Raw genomic sequence first — 22932 nt, forward strand, 5'->3', positions numbered from 1 at the left:
GGGACTTTTTAGTCTGGAGAAGAGAAAACTGAGGGGGGATCTTATCAATGCTTATAAATACTTAAGGGGTGGGTGCCAGGAGGATGGGGCCAGTCTTTTTTCAGTGGTGCCCAGTGACAGGACAAGAGGTAACAGGCACAAACTTGGCCATCAGAAGTTCCATCTAAACATGAGGAGGAACTTCTTTCCTTTGAGGGTGGCAGAGCCCTGGAACAGGCTGCCCAGAGAGGTTGTGAAGTCTCCTTCTCTGGAGATATTCAAAACTCGCCCGGACACAGTCCTGTGCAATCTGCTCTAGGTGAACCTGCTCTGGCAGGGGGGTTGGACTAGGTGATGTCCAGAGGTCTCTGAAACCCTATCATTCTGTGATTCTCTGATTCTTTGAAGGAGGGTAGTAGAGCCACTACAGTGCAATTAAACTGGAAAATCAATATTTTTGGGGGGAGCCTATGCCAATGGTGTTTTTTAAAGACAAGAGGCTGGAGTATTCTCACCACAGCCTCTTCATAGGCAGTAAGCTCATGTTAAACTGTGGTGAAAAAGGGTTAGAGAGTCAGAAGCCTTTGTCATCCAGCCCACTCTTTGCAGCTTGGTTGTTATCTTCAAATGCGTAAAGAAACAAAATTAACTATCTCCACTTTAATTTCCATCTGAGGGTAAGCAGGAAAGTTGGGATGAATTTTACCCCGTTATTTATCTCTCTACATCTCTTTGCATTTTTCTGACAAGAGTTGCTTCTGTGGAAAACAATCTAGTAGCAAACCAAGCAATAATTTTCCTCCTTGCCTCTTCTCAAACACATATGGATCTTGCTCTCTGTGTCAGTGCTGCCTAGGCAGCAAACCCCCTCAAAAGCAGTATGTCTGCTGGGCAGGTAAGGTGTACCTCCCATAGCTACCTGCTCAGTTTGGGCTGTAGGGTGAGGTTGTGGGAGGCTGTGATGACTCTGCTGGGAGGACCAGTGCCTCCTGCAGATTCCTGACCTGCTCTTACCCGTGCCTTGATTGAGAGGAAGATGAAGGAGGCAGTGATGCCCTTTTTTTGGTGCTTTTCCCAAGCTTTTCCAAGCAGGTGATGCTCACTAGTCAAAGCTGTTCCAAGGAGGGCTGAGGCAGTTAGATTCTCCAAAATTCTTTGGAGATGGATACCATTAGCTTGTTGGGAACTCATCCAGGTTTGCAGGCATGGGCAGGTGAATGACCATGGGAAGGTTTATGACTTGCGTGAACATTTCTGTTATTTTCACAAGTTAATTATGACACTGTGCGGAATAAATCTGTGGTGGAGGTATCTACTTTAGAAGTGAGATTGCTTTTCTCCCAGCCTTCCTCATCAATTGACTTCACCAGGACAAATGGATTTTTGTTCAAGTACACCAAAAAGTAACTCCTGTTCTTTTCCATTTATCTCTATCAAAACAAAGAAATAGAAAGGCAAGTAAAAAAAAGCATACAAAATGTTTATTAACCTGTTATACAAATGACCTGTGTAAGTTGTATTCCTCTGACTAATCTTTCCTGCACTATAAACAAGTCCTCATTTGCTTCCAGTTATTTCTATTTCTTCTTTTTAATGGTGATTTCCCAAATTAAAAACAAGCCTGATAGCTACCTCTAATCTTTATAGCAATGGCTTTTAAAATATTCAAACTGAGTAATTTATTTTTAATGATCTGTAGCTCTGAAACAGTTCAGAGAACATGCTTTATACTCTGCAGAAAAATTCTCCTTGGTCCTTAGGGCAAACTTGTATTTTTTCAGGCCAAGCCAATTTTGACAACCAAAATGTTTATTAAAAAGAGAGAGAGAGAGAGACAGAGAGAGAAGGGGAACTAGTGTTAAAAGCAGTGGCTGAAAAGGTCCCTGGTGACATTTTAAAACAGAATACCATTGAGACTGATTTTTTAATTGGTTTGAAACCTCTCTGATCATTTGTACCTGGGAAAGGTTGGTATGACATGTTCTTACATAAGAATTTTCTTCATCATTTACACAAATGGGAACTTAGCACACTGAGTTCACATATAAATTAAGTACTCAGAATGAAAGGTGTTTGAGAATTAGACCTCTAACATCAAGACTATTGTCAAGTTCATCTTCTGCCATACGGAAACTCCTGTTCTAAAAGAAGTTACATCCCACGACATCTTTGATAAAGATTTTACAGTGAGAGTAAGTTAAGTGAAAGACTCAATTGTTAAAACTACTCCTGAAGGCTCAATAAGATGTAAGTAACATCACCCAGGAAAGGCATTTATTGATTATTGACCTCCTGAGTGGAGGCCTGTTTAGCTTGTCCCCAAAAGATGCCCCAAACTCCCCTTCAGTTTTCTAGTTTATGTTGCTTATATATCATTTACCTCACCCACTGAGACAAATCATTAGACTTTATCCTTGATACCTCTACCTAGTTTTAACTAAGTGCAAGCACTGCCTTATACACTTTTGGTTTGCATACCAGACCAACATGTTTTTCACAGTTTCTGTGCTTGAACATCATCAAGCTCTCCCTTAGCTGCTTGATTACAGATCTGTGGCCTTTTCATGGTTTTGGGAGCAGAGACACTCTCTGGCTGGGGGCCGGTACACAGCACTGCTCTCATCCTGTCTTTGCAGAAGGATTATACTTATTGATGCTAAAAATGTCCTTCCTTACCTGCAGCCTAGGTTTATTAAGATTTTTTCAATATTCTCAACATTAATTAGATAATCTGAGTTGATTGTGAGATGACAGGTCACATTTAATTTGTTACGTTACTGACTCTATATACTTCTTTTTCCTGCTGTCACAGTTTGATATTAAAGCATCAAGTTTGATGCTGCTCACCGCTGATTCAAACCTCAGAAGGGTTTGCTACACTCTCTGTCCTTGTGTAGCAGATAAATTCAATTCCGTGCAGTCCTTTGTGGTGAACTCCCCTTCTTTCTTTAGTCTGGAAGAGATTTTCAAAACAAAGAACCTGTATTTCTGCTCTCTTTGGAAAATAAGGGCTATTTTTTCAGTCAGGCTGAGAAACACCTAACTGCCTGTGGCACCACAACTTCAAACTGGACTCAGCGAAGCTGTGGCCCCCTTTTTCCTTTACAGCAGGCTTCTGTGCCAGAGAAAATGTTCAAGATTACCAAGCGTAGGCACAGGGTTGACAGAACAGGATTACATGGGCAAATGCACTTTCTGACCATTCCAAACAATCCAGACTTGCAATGCAAGATTTCTGAAGGATATACACAGAATTAATATAAATATAAAATTCTGGAATCCATCTCCGAAGCAAGACAAATAATAAAGGTTTTTTTCGTTCTATTCCTCTCCTACTAGGTTCTTATGCTACCCTCATCACTTTACTGTCTCCAGCAGTTTTGGTACGTACATCCTGTATGTTATGAATAGAAATGCTGTGTTGTGAGATTATATTTTCTTCAAGTTATAAGAAGTGAATCATGCCGATTTCTTATACAGAAAATGAAACAGGACTTGGGATATTTAGATAAATTCAAATAGAATAAAGGAGTTATAGTTTCTCACCACCTGTTTGGCTTTTCATAATCTTTTCATTTCAAGATTCACAGAGATCGTAATGGATGCCATTCATCAACTGAATAAAGAATTAAGCACAAGCAGTGCAAAACATATTTACATAAATATTATAAAAAATAAGTTGATTATTTTAATGTGGAGATCACAGTAATAATAGATGTGAAAAACAAATGGGAAGTGACTCAGGAAATCTTCATGTAAATTTTTGTTTGGGATGATTTTTTTTTTAATATTTTCATTAGATGGACAGAAGAAAACCACAGTAAGAATTCCAAACATGAAGAAAAAATTTCTAAATTCCCATTAATTTATTTAAACAATATCATAATTAAAATTACTCAACAATTTCAAGACAAAGCATTTTTCTTTAGGAGAAAAAAACTTTCTGTGAAAATGTTTTTCATAAGGGAACTGGAATTTTAAAACTTTAAATGTCTAAAAAATCTTCTCAAATTTCTTTTTTATTTTTTTCTGTTGCAGACAGGATTTCATTTTCAGGACAATTTTATGCATACCAAAAGATCACTTAAAATTACTTTCAGCTTGTTATAGTTTATGGCTCTTTAGAGTTTGTTTTTGACTAAAGAAAATGTATGATTGCCCTCCCCTCCCTTGCTACTTCCCTGCAAAGTGTCTAAACCATAATTTTGAATGTCATTGTTTATAGAGGCATAAATTTCTTACCTTAAAATAAAAGTTTGCATTTGTCAATGGCTGCTCTCTGATGACAACTGCAAAATGCTGTAGAACACCTGATGTTCTTAAATTAGCTAGTCAGAGCATTTTAAGCTCACAAAGAATTGTTTATTCCTTTGCTGAAGAACATAGAGAATTTTTGGATTATTAGAATGAAAAACATGCAACTGTGGTCTCTTGGGTGTGAGAGAATGTATTCATTTTCTCGGAGCAGAGGGAAAACAATTAATTGATCATCTGGATTTGTGTCATATACACCTAGGGGGAATAGGGAAAACGTGAATAGCCCATTCAAAAGGTGAATGACATTAATTACAATCAAGAACCAGCACCAGATAAATTTTACCAACAGTAAGGCATAGAATGGGATATGTAAAAATAGCATAATTATACACTGAGAGAGAGAGCTGGCATAAAAGGACAGACATCCCTCTCCACTGTAAGACACGCTGACTCTTTCCTCTTAACAGTGTGTGTTCATGTGTCCACTGATTGCATTCTCTGCTTAGGCTTCTGTCATTTTGCCCAGCAGCAACGTCAAATTTACAGGTCTGTAATTCTGGGATTCCTCCTGGGCCCCTTTTTAAAGACTGGTGTCACATTTGTCACACTCCATTCATCCAGCACTAAGGTTAGCTGAAGTCATACATCACACACAGCAATTAGTTTAGCAATCATGTATCCTAATTTCTACAGACTTAGGTAAAAAACCGCCTAGTTAGATGTTAGCACAGATACAAACCGTTTTCCCTGTATTGCTGTCCCTTTACATTTACTTTACTTTTTCTACAAACTGCTCATCTATCACCCCATCATCTTTTTGGTGGACGTCTGGCCACTGTCTTTCGTTTTCTTTTTTTCAGCTTCAGTAAGCTGGTCTTCAAAATATTTCAGTCAGCCAAATCATGGGACATATGACTTACTTTCAGGTTTCCCTGTCTGGACATTGCTTTTTTTCTCTGTAGTAAGTCTCACGAACTCTTCTGTTTAACCACACTGATGTAGGAGAACAGGGGAAGGGAATCCCTTCTGCAGTGGTCTTTTTTAAGAGTTGGAATATGTTTGTTGTAAAACTCAACATAAAACAAAATGCCCTGTGGGTATTTTACCCGTTTAGCTACTCCTTTTTAATATCCTTCTAACCAGCTTCCTCATCTTTATCTAGCTCCAGTTTCTGAAGTTAAGCTCTTCCATGGTGGATATTTTTGGTGTAGCTGTTTTTGTCAGGACACTGACCGTGGATGCCTTATGGTCACTTCTGTGTCACTGCAAGCAGGTTTTGGAAAGGATTGATCTCCCACATCATGTCAGTACTTTTTGCACAAAAATGTGATGTTGCCAAAGGCAAAGGACCAACAGTAGTATGATCTTCTCTGTGATAAAGGGGACAATCAGAACCTAGAGCTAAGTAAATATATTTCCAGATTGCTTTAGCAGTGAGGGGAAAATATACTGCATGACAGTAGCGTAACGGGACAGTTGCTGATCATATGCCAGTGTCCCATAGTTTTATATGAAAAATGTGCATTTTTGCAGATGGTTATCAGTTGCAGCACACAGATGTTGTACGTAGACAAAAACTGCTGTTCTATTTTACATTAGTATGTTAATGTTCTACCAAATATAATAATGCATTACATACTTTTCTCATAATAATTAATCACTGAGTAATTACAGAAATTTAAAAGCTTATCCTACTGAAACAGACATTGTTTTAAATGGGATAGTTGTGCTGAGAAATTACAAATTCAGCACATAACATTTACACAGGCAAAGAAGACTCAAGTGGTAAAAAAACTTTTTATCAGTGAATAAAACATCATGGGAGCAAAAGTAACGGGAGCCTCAGGTGACCACTTCAGATGTTAGTATCTACGTGGCAGACACCGAAGACTGTGTGACATGAGGGCTTACTACAGCCAAGCTGATCAGACTATGGTCCTGAGCAGTTATGAGCACTTGTGTGCATGCCACTGACAGGAACTTAATGATAAATAAATTTTATGGGTTTAATCTTCACTAGTGCTTATAGGTGAAATTATTTATGAATATCTAATTTTATCTCTGGGGTTAATTCTGAGAACATTCTAATGTACATGTGATAGCAGTCTGTATATGAGTTTTTAAGTTATGTTAGAACTAATATAAAAATTCCATTAATTTCAAACTTTGACAAAAAGTGATTTCCTTTGACTGAGAAAAATCATAGGAAAAAAACTCTTCATGGCAGCTTTTATTTTGTATAAAGGACTTCAGATTGCATTTTCCCAGGAGACAGTATAATCTTCACCTTATAAACATAAGTGACCCCTCCTGGGAAAAATATAGTGAGGTGGCAACTTGGTCTGTAAAGGAAAATGAAGTCTTTGAGGACCCAGGCTAGAGGTCTTCAGGGGACCACAGGCTTTTGCTCATATATTTTGTCATTCCCATTTTTTTGAGATTTCCTCCATATCCCAGTTTTTTGTTGGACACTGGAAAGCAAAAATGTAAGTGCCATTCATGCATCTTATGATGTCTCTGTGGAAAGCTGTACCATATTCCTGGTTCAGTTCTCTGGCATATTTTCACCTCAGTTGAAGAACTGGGCCCCTCTCTTCACCAGCTAAGACTTACTATACTAAGATGAAAGAACCTCCTTTTATTTACCTCTGTAAACAAGAACATACTTGTGTTACCATCCACTTGGTCTGGCTGAACACCAAGCAAGTGCTTTAATGCATTTGAAAAAGTGTGATCAATTTTTGTTCCTCCTGGTTATTTTCTTTCTGTAAAGTTCTCTGGTTCTCCTGAGGACGTGGGACAAAAATGAGTGAACATCAGGAGGGTAGCTATTTCTATGTGAGAAAGACGTGATCGAAAGTCTTAGAAAAAATATTTTCAACTGAGTCTCATAGGCCAGTTTTGCAGACCTAGAAGATTTAGAAAAGAGGTGCATTCAAACCTTCGATGCTAAACAAAATTTTTCATTGCGATTTCCTAAGGTGTTAGTGTGAGAATATTTCAGATATTCTGTGCTTAATTAAGAGTGGTATTAGCACTCATGGTGTTAAAATGTGGTTAAATAATTTTTAAGTCAAGTACTCTTATTAGTTAGAATATGCAGAATATGAAGAATGATAAATGCTATTTGCTAGACAGAGTTGAAGAAATAGCTAAGTTTGTAAAAATGATCCCTGAGGGCTTGAGATGTGTCTAACCTATTTATAACCCTTTCTTCTCCTCTTAAAGAGCAAATCTTTACTGGAAAAATAAAATAATGAAATTCAGTCTGCTGTGGAGAGGTCCGTTTCAGGGACTTTTGTCCCTGCTGGTAAGTGACTCAGATGATAAATTGTCAGTACAAATCATCAGACTGATGCCTGGCTAGAACTGGAGCTGGCCTTGTTCCGTACTTTTTAATGAAAAGAAAAAAGAAATATTTTTTTTTTTCTAATGGAAGAGTGCTGCAGAAGGAAGTAAGCAGAGAGCACAAGGAAAAGGGGAAAATGCTTTAAAAAGCTCCTTCGCATCTCAGCCGAAACCAGGAGTCCTAATGGTAACGAGGCTGGGGATGGGAGGGGAGAGAAGAGAATGACCCTGCTCATTCATCAGCTTGATCATTTTAACACAAGCTTCCAGGTAGCTTTCATATGGCGTTTCCCAGATCTTTGTGCAGTTGTTGTAACAATGATAAGGATAGAGTCCACTGCCTCTTATTAGAGAAGGGTGAGGGGCACAGTCTGAGATAACTTGAAAAAGGAACGTTTTCAGTTCAAAGATTGGAATTTAATTCAGGCTAGTAAGTGCACAAACTTCTTGGGAAAGAGCCAAGGGTTTTGATCCAGCAAAATAGCATCCATATCAAAGGGAACTGGAAACCCTCCAGAGCTACAGGGAATTTCTACAGTCTGTTAAAACAGAAATGTTTTGTAAACATCTCAGCTTTGAGAAACTCTGGTGGTGACACAGCCAAAGATCTCTGCCAGCTTTTCTAGAGGGCTGCTCTGCTGAGGGGGCCTCCAAAATCTACAGCCACAGGTCCTCCTGCAGAGACGTAAACCTGAAGATTCTAGGGACTCCAAGCAGGAAAAGTAAAAAAAAAAAAAGTAAAAAAAAAAAAATAGGACACAACGCAAACAACAGTGTTCCCTGCAGCTATGGAAAATTTCACATTCAGGTTGCACTTTTGAGAATATCTCCTGCTTGTAAGGGGAGAAAAATGTCTGATTCCCCAAATCAGTACTCATTTAGATGGAAATAGTCCTGTCCTACTCTGTAACAGAGAAGCAAAAGAGCTTTAGCTGGGCAAAATAATTGCAAGAAGGGTCCTGACTCTTGCTCCTAATAAATAAAGAATATCTTAAACAGTTCCACCAATAAAGGACAGTGGTCTTACCTAGGGTCTGTAAAACTGAAGAAAACAATTAAACTATCTAGGTGAAATAAGAAATGCAGGCAGCTCTCCTGAGAGAAGCAAATCAATAAATATTCAAGAAGGTTAAAGTTCCAGTAAAGTTCATATTTAATTCCACTGCTTCCCTGTTCATGCAGGCTGTCTTATCTTCTGGAGAACATAACCCATTACATAGCAGGCCAAACCACTAATGTTTGAAGCTACAACAGCCTGTCAGTCACTCATTAAAATTATAAAAATGAGAATAAAAATGCAATTCTTTGGCAGTGTTTTGGCCAATTTCTTCAGGCAGTGGGTGATTAAAGAGCAGTGCTGGGTGGGACGACTGCTTATTTCTGCTGCTGTTTTTGTTCTCTGTCTGATTGCTGCTGCTGTTGTGCGCAGAAACGAACAGGAAGAGCTATGATGAATGTTGGCTGATTGAGGGAATGACTTGAGTATGCTTTTGCTTTCTCTAATTAGGCTGCGACAATTCATTTTTTCATGACTTCATTGTTAGATGGTGTGGTTAGATTCAAAACTAGTTAGAATCAATAATTTTATTTTTATTTACTTATTTTAAGGAATTATTTTATGTTATTCTATTAAATCAAGCTCTCTCTTTGGTGACTATATTACTTGATTTTTTTTTTTTCTGGAAGATCTCAGAAGATCTTCAGTGTTAAATTTCTATCTTTTTCTTTTGTTCTGTCCTTTTTCCAATGTGTCCTCTGAGCTCCATCAGTGATTAAAAGGAGTGAGAATTCTGCCTCAAATGTGTCCATTAAGAAAGTCTTTCAGCTTTAATATGATTTATTTAAAATATATAATTAATCCTTAAAGAGAACTTTCAACCCTGATTTGTCACTGTTCGTATTAAAATATTGTGAAGATCAATCTTACATCCTTTCAAAGTCAGAACTTAAAAGTTATACCAAAGATATTATTATATTTTTAAAGTAAAAAAGATCCTATCCACACCAAAGTGGTATTTCATCCTATAATGAACTTAAGCTTTTGTCAAAAGCAGGATGTGAGATATTTGTAAATGGGGAAGATATACCTGGTCTAAATGCTGGAGGGGGGAGGTGAGAGGGAGAGACTGAAGGAAAAAATGCCTACGTCTTCAGGACAGCCTGCTATGGCTAGCAAGGAAAATATGTCTGATAAGAGAAATCATCTGAGAGTCCTTTGGGAGATGTCAGGAGCCAGAGTGCTCTTACCAGGCCTGAGAAGACTCTGGCTTGACCATGAAGACTGCAACGTGACCAAGTGCTAGCGGATGCTGGGTAGAGATTCACAGCTACGGTCCCCTTTGAGGATCTTCAAAACTACAAAGTGTTCCTTCTTACAGACTCGCTGTGGTAAACAGTGTTTCAGCACTGGCTGGCAACTTCTTTTAGCTTTCACTATTTAACAACATCCAAGTGAGGACCACAGACTAGATGTTGTGAATGGGTGATTTAGATTGATTAAAGAATCACCATCAAAGCTATTAGTGAAAGTGGTTTTAATATGATATTGTAAAAGTATGACTTAACAAAGTTTGATGGCAAGGTTCACTCTGTTAATTACTGCATGGAAGAAACATACATACAAAGGAAAACTGAGTTATGCTCGAGTTAGAATGCTTCACAGAGACTGGGGACGCAAAGGGTAAGGAGGACCCTCCTGTTGAGCCACGAGGTTCAGAATGGAACCCCTTGCTTTCTAAACTCCTTCTCAGACAGGAGTCTAGGTGCGGCTAGGTCCAAACCTAGCCTCAGACTTGGTCAATGGTTTATGCCTAAAGGATTATATATGCAAAGTTTATGTAATTAATTATGCCTCAATTCAGCATGCAATCAAATTTACCAAGGCAAAATCAAAGTTATCATACTACAGGGTTATGCACAATATCAGTTGCTTACCAAAGATCTGCCAGTGGTAAAAGGTCTCTCTGCCTCGAGGAGCAAACTTGAGAGGTGTCCCAGCTCAAGGGGAGATCACCGCCATGCAGACACGCTGCCTAGCAGGGAGAGCTCAACGAAGGCTCGCCTAGGCTGTCATATTTATGGAATACAGTGGTTGGCTCGTAGTCAAATTACATGCAATTTGAAAGGTATGCATGAGACTCCTTGTACCCACAACTTTCTTTGTTCCTTGATAAATGAATCTTGGGAAAGCCACCCGCTATTCATGTGTTAATCTCATGATCTTTGTATGTATGCCTATGCAATGTGCCTTTTACACGCCCCCCTCTGAAAGGTGTCAGAGGTCTCATCCAATCTACACTGGCTGTCGGAGGAAAGAAAACACTATTCCCATAGTATTTACTTGCAATGTAATGATACTGTATTGCATGATATTACTTCATATGGTATTAATATTATTTTATATGGTATTAAATGCCAATAAAATTATAGTGAGGTTTGGGAAATGAGACAATAAGGTGTCCTCTTCACAATTCCTCCTACTTCTGTTTCCAGCAGCCCTGGTATATTCATGGCAGGTCCACGTTGGGCCACTTCTGCTCATTTACAACCAACTCCATCCAGGGACTACCAGGATAAAAGGCAGCATCTTGCTGGAGCCTAACATCAGTGCTCCCAGACCAGCAATTTCACATTATTCTCAGAGCATCCAAGCTAGATTCCTATTGTCACTGGCTGGTGTAGCAGGTGGAACAAAAATGTATGGTGGGGGCAAAGGTTTGTAGAAAAAAAGATACAGCCTCATGACCAAAGTAGCCAAATGTCACACCAGAGAATTGGTTTCTTTCCCATCCTTTGCCATGGAGTTCCTGTGTGACACCTATGGCATAGGTGGTTTCTGATGATGTACCATTCAATTTTTCAAGTGCCCTAAGGGAGATCTCTGAGACTGGATTAAGCAGAAGTGCTGACAGCTCATAAACACAACTGACTTCAGTGGGAGTGTCTTTCATACCTAGAAAGAATTAAAAAAGCAAAGAAAAAAGTTCAGTGTCCTGGAAAAATTAAGACTGGGCTTGCAAGCTTAAAGGGCACTTTCAATAATTTGGGGAGTTTAAAAGCCATCTCTCTGCATTTCATTTCCTTGTCTATGGAATGTGGTTATTCATACTGCCTAGTTTCACAAGACAAACTCATTCATTTTTATGAAGCACTTCAGATAGTTTCATGAGAGCACCACCCTGCTACCATCAGCAAATAGCTGTGAAAAGCCCCCGTGGTGAAGTTTGCCAGCTCCCTGTAATGTCGGTGCATGCAGAGAAAGATTACTTGCTGTTAATATAAGGTACTCTGTTAGCTCAAGAGGCACAGGTCTGTGGGGCAGATCCAATGTGTTCAGCCTTGCTGATGACATATGCAGGTGTTGGTATGATGCCATGTGATAACAGTTCTGATTTTTTCTCACGGGTCTCTTATCTGGAAAATTATGCACAAGAAATGTATTGCTAATGGAATTGTAACACTCCAGAAAGAAATGTTTGCAAGCTATGAAGAACTAGAATTAAAGTTTCTGATACAAGTAGAGAAAATAATTTGAAGCTGTGATTTGAATGGATTAATATTAAATATGCTGGTAAAGCAAGGTGTAGTTGGGCACTAAAAATCAACAGGCACATTGAATCATTTGAGTGCTTATTTCTTTATGGCTCCTTTACCTACCTGTAAAATGAACATGTTGCCTACTCTCCTCACAAACACAATATTTATTGATGATTGTGATACATTTTAAACAGCCTGTTTAAACTGCAAGAGGCATCCCTACAGAAATTAATAATTTTTCTAGTCAGTCTAGACTTAACTGATGTGTGGAGAGTAAGACCAGAGGCTATACCGTGAATAGCAAGGTTACATACAGATTAACTCCTTATTCATTGAATGAGACAGGAAACAATAAAATATGATAATTTAATTAAAGCTACATCACAGTGCAAATGCACAAGGGATGAAAAGTTTTGCATAGTCTAGCTTAACTTCTAAAACTTCTCAGATTTGATTTTGCAAGCTGAATATTCTTTTAACATTATGAGGACTTTACTGTGCCTTTTTTTGTTCATGTAATTACTAGTTATTGAACCCCTGTTCATGTTTTGTGCTTATCAGATTGTCCTCAACAGCAATCCCTGTGTCTTGCAGCTCCAGGAATTTCACAGCTAAAATAGTAATTCCTGAGAAAGAACAGATATGACACTGCCCACAGCATCCCAGCTCTTCACGGGTAGGAGCAAGGTGGTGAATACTCCTGTAGACAATTCAAGACAGTGAAATACAAGATAGTCAATGTAGCTGTACTCTAAAAAAGCACTGCAGCAGCAGAATCAGGCCACTCTCAATTGTGTGAGTCTATCTTACTTGACAGTAGGTTTCTTTTTTAAAGAAGCTATCACCACTAGCCAGTGATTATGCTCTCCAGTCCTATTTAGTCTTGACTACATTGGTGAATTGATGGGCATGATCATTCACAGTAAAAAAGCAAGCAGACAAAAAAACCCCAAATCCCAAGAAGACGACTTAGGTCACAGCCACAGTTGATGGTAAAAAGGAAAACAGGAGTAGCCTCTGTGTTTTTTCATCAGGTCACAAATTTATCCAAACCATGAAAATTACATAATCAGGCCTTATGAGAATTTTTGTTTTCACTAAAGCTTAAATTTATAAAAAACAAACTCTATGAGGATAGTATGTTAATATTTCTTGCCCTGAAGAAAATCAGGTCAAGCCAGATTGTCTATCTATCTGCCTTAAAGATATCGAATGGCTTAATGGGAAGGGGAAATATAGGCCAGTTTATCTGGGGAATGGTAAGAAGTGGAGCAGTACAAAAGAACTGAAACCATAGAAACTGGAAACCATGTGATGAGGTAACAGTGGCCAGATAGGCAGAGAATAAGGAAAAGAGCAAGAAAGAGACCAAGCCATCTCCTCTCTATGCTCCTTAGAGATTGCTCTGCGGTGATGGCTTCAGAAAATGCAGAGAAGGTAGGGGTACGAATGAGCTAACTACACAGCTGAGGTTTTCCTCCATTTTGTAAACAAGTTACCAAGAAACTCTGGTCTGAAGTTCCCAGCTGTTACAGTAATCTGCTGTAGTGGCAGACTGCCAGAAACAGGCTGAATTCTGCTGTCTGCTCCTGGTCTGACTACTGCATGAGAAATGATGTCAGTTTGCTGGTGTGTCATCATGCTGATGGCAGAACAACAGCCACTTGACCTTCTTGTCAAAAAAGTATAGCCCTCCCCAACTGCCTTTTCTTTACATCTTACTGACACTTGAGGCCGGCACTCCTGGAGCATCCCTTGGGCATTAGCTTTTGTTCACAATAGTGATACTGTTGTGGATCAAGGATCTAGGGTTGAAGAGGTTTGCTGAGACGTTTAATCTCTGAGCTTTTAGGTAACGTATTTATTTGTGTTAAAAGGCTATTTCTGTAAGAGGCAGCATTTACCATCATGGAGATTTTGATGTATTATAGGACTCTCTGGACTCCATAGGTCTCCTTGCCACCTGCTTTAAATCGAAAACCAGACTGTTTTAGAACTTAAGGTCAAGAATTTCTGTTTATTTGTGGAGAATCCAAGGTATATTATTTTTGCCACTGGTTAGTCACCTGTCACTTTAAATCCTAGTGAAAACAAAAAAATTGACTGCTTGTGATTGAATGGGATTTATCCCCAGTAGCTAATTATTTTTAACACCTAAAGATGTGAAAGATTAAGTTACCTTTGAAACAGAAATTGAAACTTCTAAAATCCCAGCAGGTCTTGTAAAAACATGACAGGAATTGAGGTAAGGTTACCAGTACTAATATTGTAGGAAGATGATGTTCTCAAATACCTTAAGGGGACAAAATACAAAAATATATGAATCTGTGTATCGCTCAGAAAGCAGAGCTCTCTATGAGTAGCACACTGTTCTCCACCCTGGCAACATGCTGAATACAGAATGCAATTGCAAGTTTTGGTACTCTTACCCCTCAATGGGACATGCTTTAGCAACCCAGGGAATCAGGCTAGCACAGAGGAAAAGAAATGTGGTTTAGCTTGACTGCCATAGCCTCCCCTAAGCTCCTAGCTACCACAGGGACTCAAAGTCAGCTCAAAAGAAATGGCCCTTGTTGAGAAACTTGCTCATTTTAGCAGTTGTGTCTAACTCATTACACGTTGATCCCACCTCTTGTTTTCTGGTGAGACCACCCAGAGGTGTCTATTTGTTTCTTGTCACATGCTTGTAGGGAGTTGAGGGACTGTTGTAGCAGCAAAGGATGTCTCACTTGGCAAGTTCTTGGTTATTGGAAACTGCCTCATCCCAAGGTGACAGCTTTTTGTCTTCATTCTGCTTTTACTTGAAATCTAATCCCAGCTCACATTCTGCCCATGGTTTATCACATCAGAGCTGAGTGAGAGAGAACAGCAGTCCAAATTCTTTTCTGTACAGTAATCATTCATAGGCACAAAACTGCCATTAAGTTCCCCAAGCATAACAATGTTGACAGCAGTCCTACCAGACTTACACTGGTTCCTAGGTCTGATAGGCAACTGATTATGTTATTGCTGATTTTTTTCTGTTTAGCCATCCTACTGTAAGCAGCCTTTGCAATCCTGCTGGCAGGAATCATGTCTGTCTTGAACTCATTTCTCACTTTGTCATGCTGCTTTTTATCCGTTTCAACATCTTGCAAAATTGAAGACAGCTGAGATGTTATTTCAACATTTAATCTTTAGATTTTGGAAAACTCTAGCCCAACTCTATCTGAAATGAATCCTCATACGCCATTCAAACTTCCCAGTGTGCTTTAGATTGATAAGAAGAGGGGGAAAAAGTCTACTCATGAAGAATATTGGTAGGTTATGAATTCTCCAGAATGTCTTCTTCCTTATGTGTGTTCTCCAGGCAGATCCAGGCTCATCTGGTGTTGGCAAAGAATGTCTACAACTAGATTCTCTTTTAATGAAAAACATAACTTCTTTTTTTCTTCTTGGAAATGTGAATGTTCTTCAGATCTATTTTTTTTCCACGAGTCGTGAAGAGAAAGAAATAACCACAGGAAATTTCCTTTAAGGTCACACTCAAAACAATCTGGAGCAAAAGTCTTATGAGGAGCGGCTGAGGGAGCTGGGGTTGTTCAGTCTGGAGAAGAGGAGGCTGAGGGGAGACCTATCGCTCTCTACAACTACCTGAAAGGGGGTTGCAGAGAGGTGGGTGTTGGTCTCTTCTCCCAAGTGACTAGCGACAGGACAAGAGGAAATGGCCTCAAGTTGCGCCAGGGGAGGTTGAGGCTGGATATTAGGAAAAATTTCTTTACTGAGAGAGTGGTGAGACACTGCAATAAGCTGCCCAGGGAAGTGGTGGAGTCACCATCACTGGAGGTGTTCAAGGAACATGTGGACGTGGCATTGTGAGACATGGTTTAATGGGCATGGTGGTGTTGGTTGATGGTTGGACTTGATGATCTTACAGGTCTTTTCCAACCTTAGTGATTCTGTGAATCTGTGAACTTAAGAGAGGCTAATTTTCAGAAAACTGTGTCACTTTCAGTTTCATCTCATGCAAAAATCTGAAATGGAATCGAAGGTCCTTTTGCATCACTACCTTAACCTGGCAATTCACTGCTCACTGCTGAATGTCTTAGAATTAATCCCTTTTATCTGTTCCCATTTGCAGTCCTTTGTACCCGAGTGCCAAGACCATGTGTCAGGATCCCACTGCCCAAAGGGAGCTCTGTGGGGAGGGCTGCAGCACCTGCAGCAGAAGTAGGTATAGTCAGTCTTTAACAAGGCACAAAGTCAAGCTGCTTTATGCTAGATTAGGTTCTAGAGCAAAGTTTTGCAATGGAGCAGAGAGAGGTAAGGTGTGTAGCACTGTTCTCTGTCTTAGGCTCTTTTAAGAAAATTTTTCTTTGATGCTTTCCCTTTTTTTAAAGATTTAATTTTATGTATATGGGGCCCAACAGTCTTTGACACTTGCAAGGAGGGCAAATGCCTCTAGCTCCGAATGGCTAAAGTATACACCTTAGTGAAGGGAGAATTTGCAATAGCAAAAGTTTCGATAGAAAATGAAAAATATGTATGTCACTACAGTAACAATGAAATGACAGTAACAATGAAAAAATGGCAGTCACACACTCTCAAGAAATCATATGCCATTAGCAAGTAAATACGTAATTGTTACGCTATTGAACAGAGTATTAAGGAAGTAATACATAAACAGGTATTTAAAATTACAGCAGTGTCTACATATGGGACACAGGGATCTGCTTCTGAATTCAATCTCTGAATTTTTGGCTTTAACTGTGTAACTGAGAAACTGAAACTCTTCAGTTACAGTGTCACTCCCCTAGCACCAGCGAGCACTTTACTCCATGTAATGCCACTAAATGACTGAAAGGCTTGCATACATATTATTAACCCTACTCAAGTTTGTGGAAGGATTTGTGTGCATTGATAGAAATATAATTCATGTGCTATTTGCATTATAGCATATATACATTTTCTTTTTCTCTGAAATAAGTCTCCCTATCACAAAAGCTCCCATGTGTCCCAGTTTCTTCAGGATGACTTTTGCCAGAATTTTACCCACATCTGTCTCTGTCAGTGACATTATTCAGCTCTGTGCACACAAGAGGCCATGCTTCCAGCCTTGTTTAAATGCACAAGTTATTAGAGCATTCCTTATCATATAAAATAAGTCACCTGAAAAGAGCACTTAGTTTCAGAAGTGCTGCTGAAAAAGTCCAATGCTCTCATGCTATATAGTATAATGTTCAGTGCAACACAATTTCCTGTGGAGCTTCCCCTTTCACTGGCTTTTAGCTCTCACTTTCCATTCTCATTCGCCCTATGGCAACATTTAACAGGTTGTTTCATAACATAGAAGCTGTACTAATGGGCCACCTTCCACAGATTTTGGTCCTCCTGTACTGAAAACAGTAGAAGGCAGAGGATGAGGGCATAAACAGTCATTTAGACAAAATTTAGAAATTCTGTATTTGGTTGTACCAGACAGGTAGTTATTAGTTCTGTAGGAGTCATCTTTATGAAGGCTGAATAATTACTTCCTCTGGCTGCTTCTTTGTTATTTTGCAGTTAATACCTTTTCATCCTCATTCCCTCTTTTGTAATATGCAAAGTATCTTTTAGTATCATATAATTTGTGATTACAGGCTAGTTGGCAAATTTTAGATAGATTTTAGATGATTGATGCCTTTCATATTCCATTTCAGAGCTTCCTAATTGACACTCAGGTTTTCATTTCCATCTATGCAACCATAACTTTTTTTCTCCAGATGCACTGTTTATCACCCAGTAGCTCACTGTGGCTTTGAAAAAGGCTGTAACATTTATTTTTATATGATCAGAGTTGTGTTGTGTCAAAAATATTTTAACAAGCCAAAATATATATATATATATATATATGAAAATGAGAAATGTGTTATTCAGGAAGTGCTGTAATGACATCTGATCTAGTATTTCAATACAATGATTGTCTTAAAAAGAAATCTATAGTCTGAGATGCATGCTATATCTTACAGTAGGTTGGATTTATGTACAGTCTGTAAAATCTAATATGTATGTAAAACGTTTGCAGAATTATCTACCTAATCCAAACCAAAGATACGGAAATACTAAACTTCCTTTGAAAAGACATTATTGGTCAAACATCCTGATTTTCAAAGCATTCCTTTTAGTGGCAATTAAAACAGCGGATTTCAGTACTCCCAGTAATTAATCTTCAGTCTAAACTCCTTCTCTTGGAAGTTAATTGCATGTCTTGTCTCATCTCCCAAATGACCAGAATTGTGTGAGAATACAGTAACATCTATCCCAGGCTGCAAACTGCTGAGCATGCCAGGAGGCAATGCACGTGATATTGATGTATATGCGGTCTGGGAGACTGACACAGTTGGTTCACCTGCAAGCAGGTTCATTTTTCATAATGTTTTGAAACTGCATGGATATACTTAAAATATTATGGGCATTTGCTTTCATATAATGATAGTTAACAGAAAGGGCATGCCCCACTGTGCATAGATAAATTTCAACTCTTAAGGCTAGTCATTATTTGCTCCATTTAGTATACAACCCTCTTTTATCACAATTATTTCTTAATTTCAAATTAGGCTACAGCTATGATCCATGAGAAAAAAACTCAACCCAATTTTTTGTTGTGTCTCCTGTCATTGTGTGAGAAGGAGCGATGTGAAGCTTTTTTTACAGAATGCTGCAATCCTTTGGAAGTCTTTCCACCACAACAGGACATTCATCTGCCCCTCTACTCTTAAGCCAAGGAGCCACAAAATGTTAATCCCTGAAAAGTTTGGCTTTGACAGTGTGTAAATATGAGACACTTCAGTAGGTCCATTAGAGATTTCACAATTGCTTTTGAGTCTCTGTGGAAATTGCTTCCATGATATGTGGATGGGATGTTGGAGTTTTTGCAAAAAAAAAGGAAACAAGGCAAAGTTTGTAGGGAGGCAGTATAAACCAGACTACTCTTTAGATCAGAAAGACCTCATTCTTATCTGCCTTTTTTCATGCTTATTATCAATTTGCCTAATAAAAAGATATTTTCTCTCTACAAATCCTGTCTCGTTACATTAACATGAGGCAGTACAAAATCATCACATAGTTGGAACAGTGCTTCTCATCTGTTTTTTGTCTTAAAACCAGTACTGGTAAAATTTCTTTGTAGCCCTGAAGAGTGAGATAGTTTTCTTATCAGGGAGAAGTAGTTTCTGTTGGTGTGGACACCTGCACACTAGGAACTGAACAGGAGAAATAGTTCCATTCTTACCAGTTCTGTGGCAGCATTTTTCTTTTGCTTAGACAGCCCTGGTTCTTTGATTAAACTTTTCCTGCCCAGGTTTCATTTATGGTTTCTGTCAAAATACCATTGCAGGTAGCCCCAGCAGACATCAACTTTTCATGTAAATTATGCATAACATTTGATTGCCTCCCTGAGCTTTATTGTAAGACTAACAAAATCACTGCAAACCCCCATACAAATGTTACTTTCAGTGACTTGTACCAGATTATTTTACACAATCTTTAGGCACAGGTTTGCCTTTTAAAAAGCTTCCATGTATAGAAATTAAGACCACCAAAAGAGCTTTTAATCTGAGAATATCTAGTTGGGAAAAAACCAAAACATAACCGACAAAACATCAAGCCATAAACTCTAGGGGAAGATAATCCCCTTGATTTAAAGGTATTCCAACATTAATCACAAGAGGCACAACTGTCATTGGTTATGCAATATGAAAGTGCTCTTTTTGTTTCCTTTCACTCACTGTGGAAGTGGAGCACGAAGCAGCCACTTTGGTTTCTTCATCAGCATTTTGAAATGCCTGATTGAACTGAAGAGATATGGGACACTGTCTTTTATCTACATCCTGGCAGTTGTGGTGGTGCTGTGCTGATCTGTAAGCCTTCTTAGCGATTTCTTTCCAAGTCTGTCTACAAAAACTGTACTCTGCATTTCCAACAATGCAGTGTGTACAATTTCAAGGATCGTACGAATATTTGCTGTGAATATATTATCTACAGACTGCTTTCTGCATGCAGTAGGGAAAATTAATCATTGAAGTGCATAAGCAACAATATTCAACCAGGAGAAGGGGAGAAGGCAAGAAAATGTGAGAAGAAACAAATATTTTTCCTATTCATGTATGATGCAATGATTTCTCCACAAAAGAAAAACAGCTGTCTTTTAATTTTTCATTTTTGCCTTCATTATAACATGAAAATGATTGAAAGCTAGACGAAATATTTCAAAAAAAGTATATCCAGGCAAGAAATAATTCCCTGTCTTAAAAATTAAACAACATCTGGTTGAGTGGGACTAAGTTTTATACAGGTATACAGGCACAACTGTCCTATATGGGAAATGCAAGCATGCATTTCTCTTTATAGGAGAAATACTCATTTTTTCTAAGAAATTTAGGATGCCGTTGGTAGAGGGGACCATATCTTGGAATACAGTTAACCTTGAAAAGGATTTAAGCATTATAGTGGGGGAGCAATTCAACCTGAGTCCTTGGTTCCACACCTGAGTGCTATGGAAAAGGTGAATGAGAACCTTGACCACGTAAAGAGGGCAATAATGAATAGCAGGAGGCAGGCCGTTGTCTGGCAAGTGTCATTAGCAGGAGTGATACTCTTACACTACCTTCACCTCCTAAGCCCATACTTGAAGAGGGATTTTGAAAAATCTGAGATGGGAAATATGGAAAAAAAATGAATGGTGGGTTGAAGAGAGTGCCTTATCTCACAGTTGCACAAGCACGTGAATTTGGCATAAACCAGAGTGCTGGCTGAAAAGGGCAAGCCTACCCTTTCCAGACCTGTAGTCTCTGTGTTGTTTCCTCCCTTGATTCTTCTCTTTCGTTTGGACCAGGCTATTTTCAGACTGATTCACCACCCAGCTGTGCAAATACCATGTAGACAGAAAAGAGAAGGCAGCCGAGGGACAGGAGCTGGCCAGAACAGTTGGTCTCATTGCTTGTGCTGGCTTTTCACTCTCGGGGGGCTAAGGCAGGAGAGGGAAGGGGCTGCATGCTTGAATTTGCTTAGCTTATCAATAAAGCTGAAGTAATTTGATTATCACCAAGTGGACACTGATTATCAAAAGTTTCTTCAGTGTCTACAAAGAAACAGAATAGCTAAGAGCTGGTCCTTGGCTCCTGTTCAGAAATGAAGATGGGAAAAAAGAATTTAATGGTGAGAATGCTTAAGAATTAGGAAAAAAAAAAATCAAGAAACCACTGGATGGTCTCTTTTATGCTTTCAAATCAACAGTAACTGCTTTTCTGGAGGACATAAAATACACACTCAAAGACACAAAGTGCCAGGTTCAGTGGGAGAAATGGGTGAAATGTAGTGGCCTGAGATATATAACAGGCAATATCAGGTGACCTAAGACCTGCTTCTGGCCTTAAGCTCAGTGAAATAAGACTGTGGCAAGCTATGCAATTGTGTTTAAAAATATATGCAGAGTAGCAAAAATCTTTTACTTTCTTAGTTTACCAACAGCGGAGCATTGGCGCAAAAATAATTTGATTCTTGTTTAAAATTGTTTTCAAGCTTTTTCTGAGCAAAACTGAAATGAAAAGTGTATCAGTAGAGCTGCTGTAAAGGTACTGAAGAGATGGTGGATACTGGAGAGCAATGGGAAGGCTTTTTTGTGGATAGCACAGTAACTGTGGATGGCATGTTTCAGACTCTATTTGAGGAAGTTTGATTTGTTAGTGCTCAGTGCTCTGTTGATAACTCCCTGCTCTTCTTTGAATTCATCCATATTTTTAACATTTATTTTGTTATATCTTGGGCAGGTAGGTAGCAGAAGACTATGCCAGCCTGGCCCTGAAATAGAAGGCATCAATTTGTGGAAAGGAGCAAATGCCTTTCCACAAATGTCTCCACCCACTTAATTTTTGTTAATCAGTGTCAATATTGGTGATTTTGTGGCAAAAATACAATGTGGCTTGTGTGCTACTATTTCCCACAGCACAGCAAATTGTGTGTTGTACTCAGTGTCCGACGTTACTATCATTAAGCCCATGGCCAGAAGGTCATTACAATTATTTGAGGCTTTAAGCCTCTGCTTTTGCAGCACAGTTTAATTCAGTGGGGTTCTATGTATTTCCATTAGAATTATGGAATGCTGTATAGAGAGCATATGGCTCTTGTAAAAGAAACTCATGGAGCTCCCAGGGGTCCCAAGAGCATAGATTGAAACCCACCAGTCTATCTGATGATGCAGCCAAGTATAAGTCAATAAAACTAACTTTGTTACAGTTTTCCTCTCTGCAATATGGGGTACCTAGGCATTTTACTATTTGATCTGTAGGAAGTCTTACTAATAAAAGGATTCTCTTAAAGTAATTCACAGTTTTATCTTCTCTTTAATAGAAATAAAGCACTAACAACTTGCCAATGGCAATGATAAAAGTTTTATTAAGTACTGCAGTAGTAGGAAAAATAATGGCACCAGATTTAAAGCTTTATAGCCATTTTACAAAATAAGCTGACCAATTTTGAAAGGGCAGACTTTATAATACACTTTAACAATCCCTCTGTACTTTTAGTGAGAGTCTGAGACTGCAGTAAACTGCGGGGCAGTCATGAGGAGTGCATCAGTCAGCCCCTACCACTGGCAACCATCTGAAAAAGTGTCTGTATCTGCCATTTGTCAATAAACTGAAGGTGAAGGTCTTCTCTTAAAGATTGTATCCTTCTGTTTTCTTGAGTGGCTAGAGAGTTTTGCAACAGGGAGATGGGAATATGTTTTTCAAAATGGGCAAACCTGTCTTTTCTGTTATTAAATATTTGTTTCTCAAATCTAAAAGGTTATCCCTT

This window comes from Gavia stellata, chromosome 2 (genome assembly GCF_030936135.1).
Source record: "Gavia stellata isolate bGavSte3 chromosome 2, bGavSte3.hap2, whole genome shotgun sequence".
Lineage (NCBI taxonomy): Eukaryota > Metazoa > Chordata > Aves > Gaviiformes > Gaviidae > Gavia > Gavia stellata.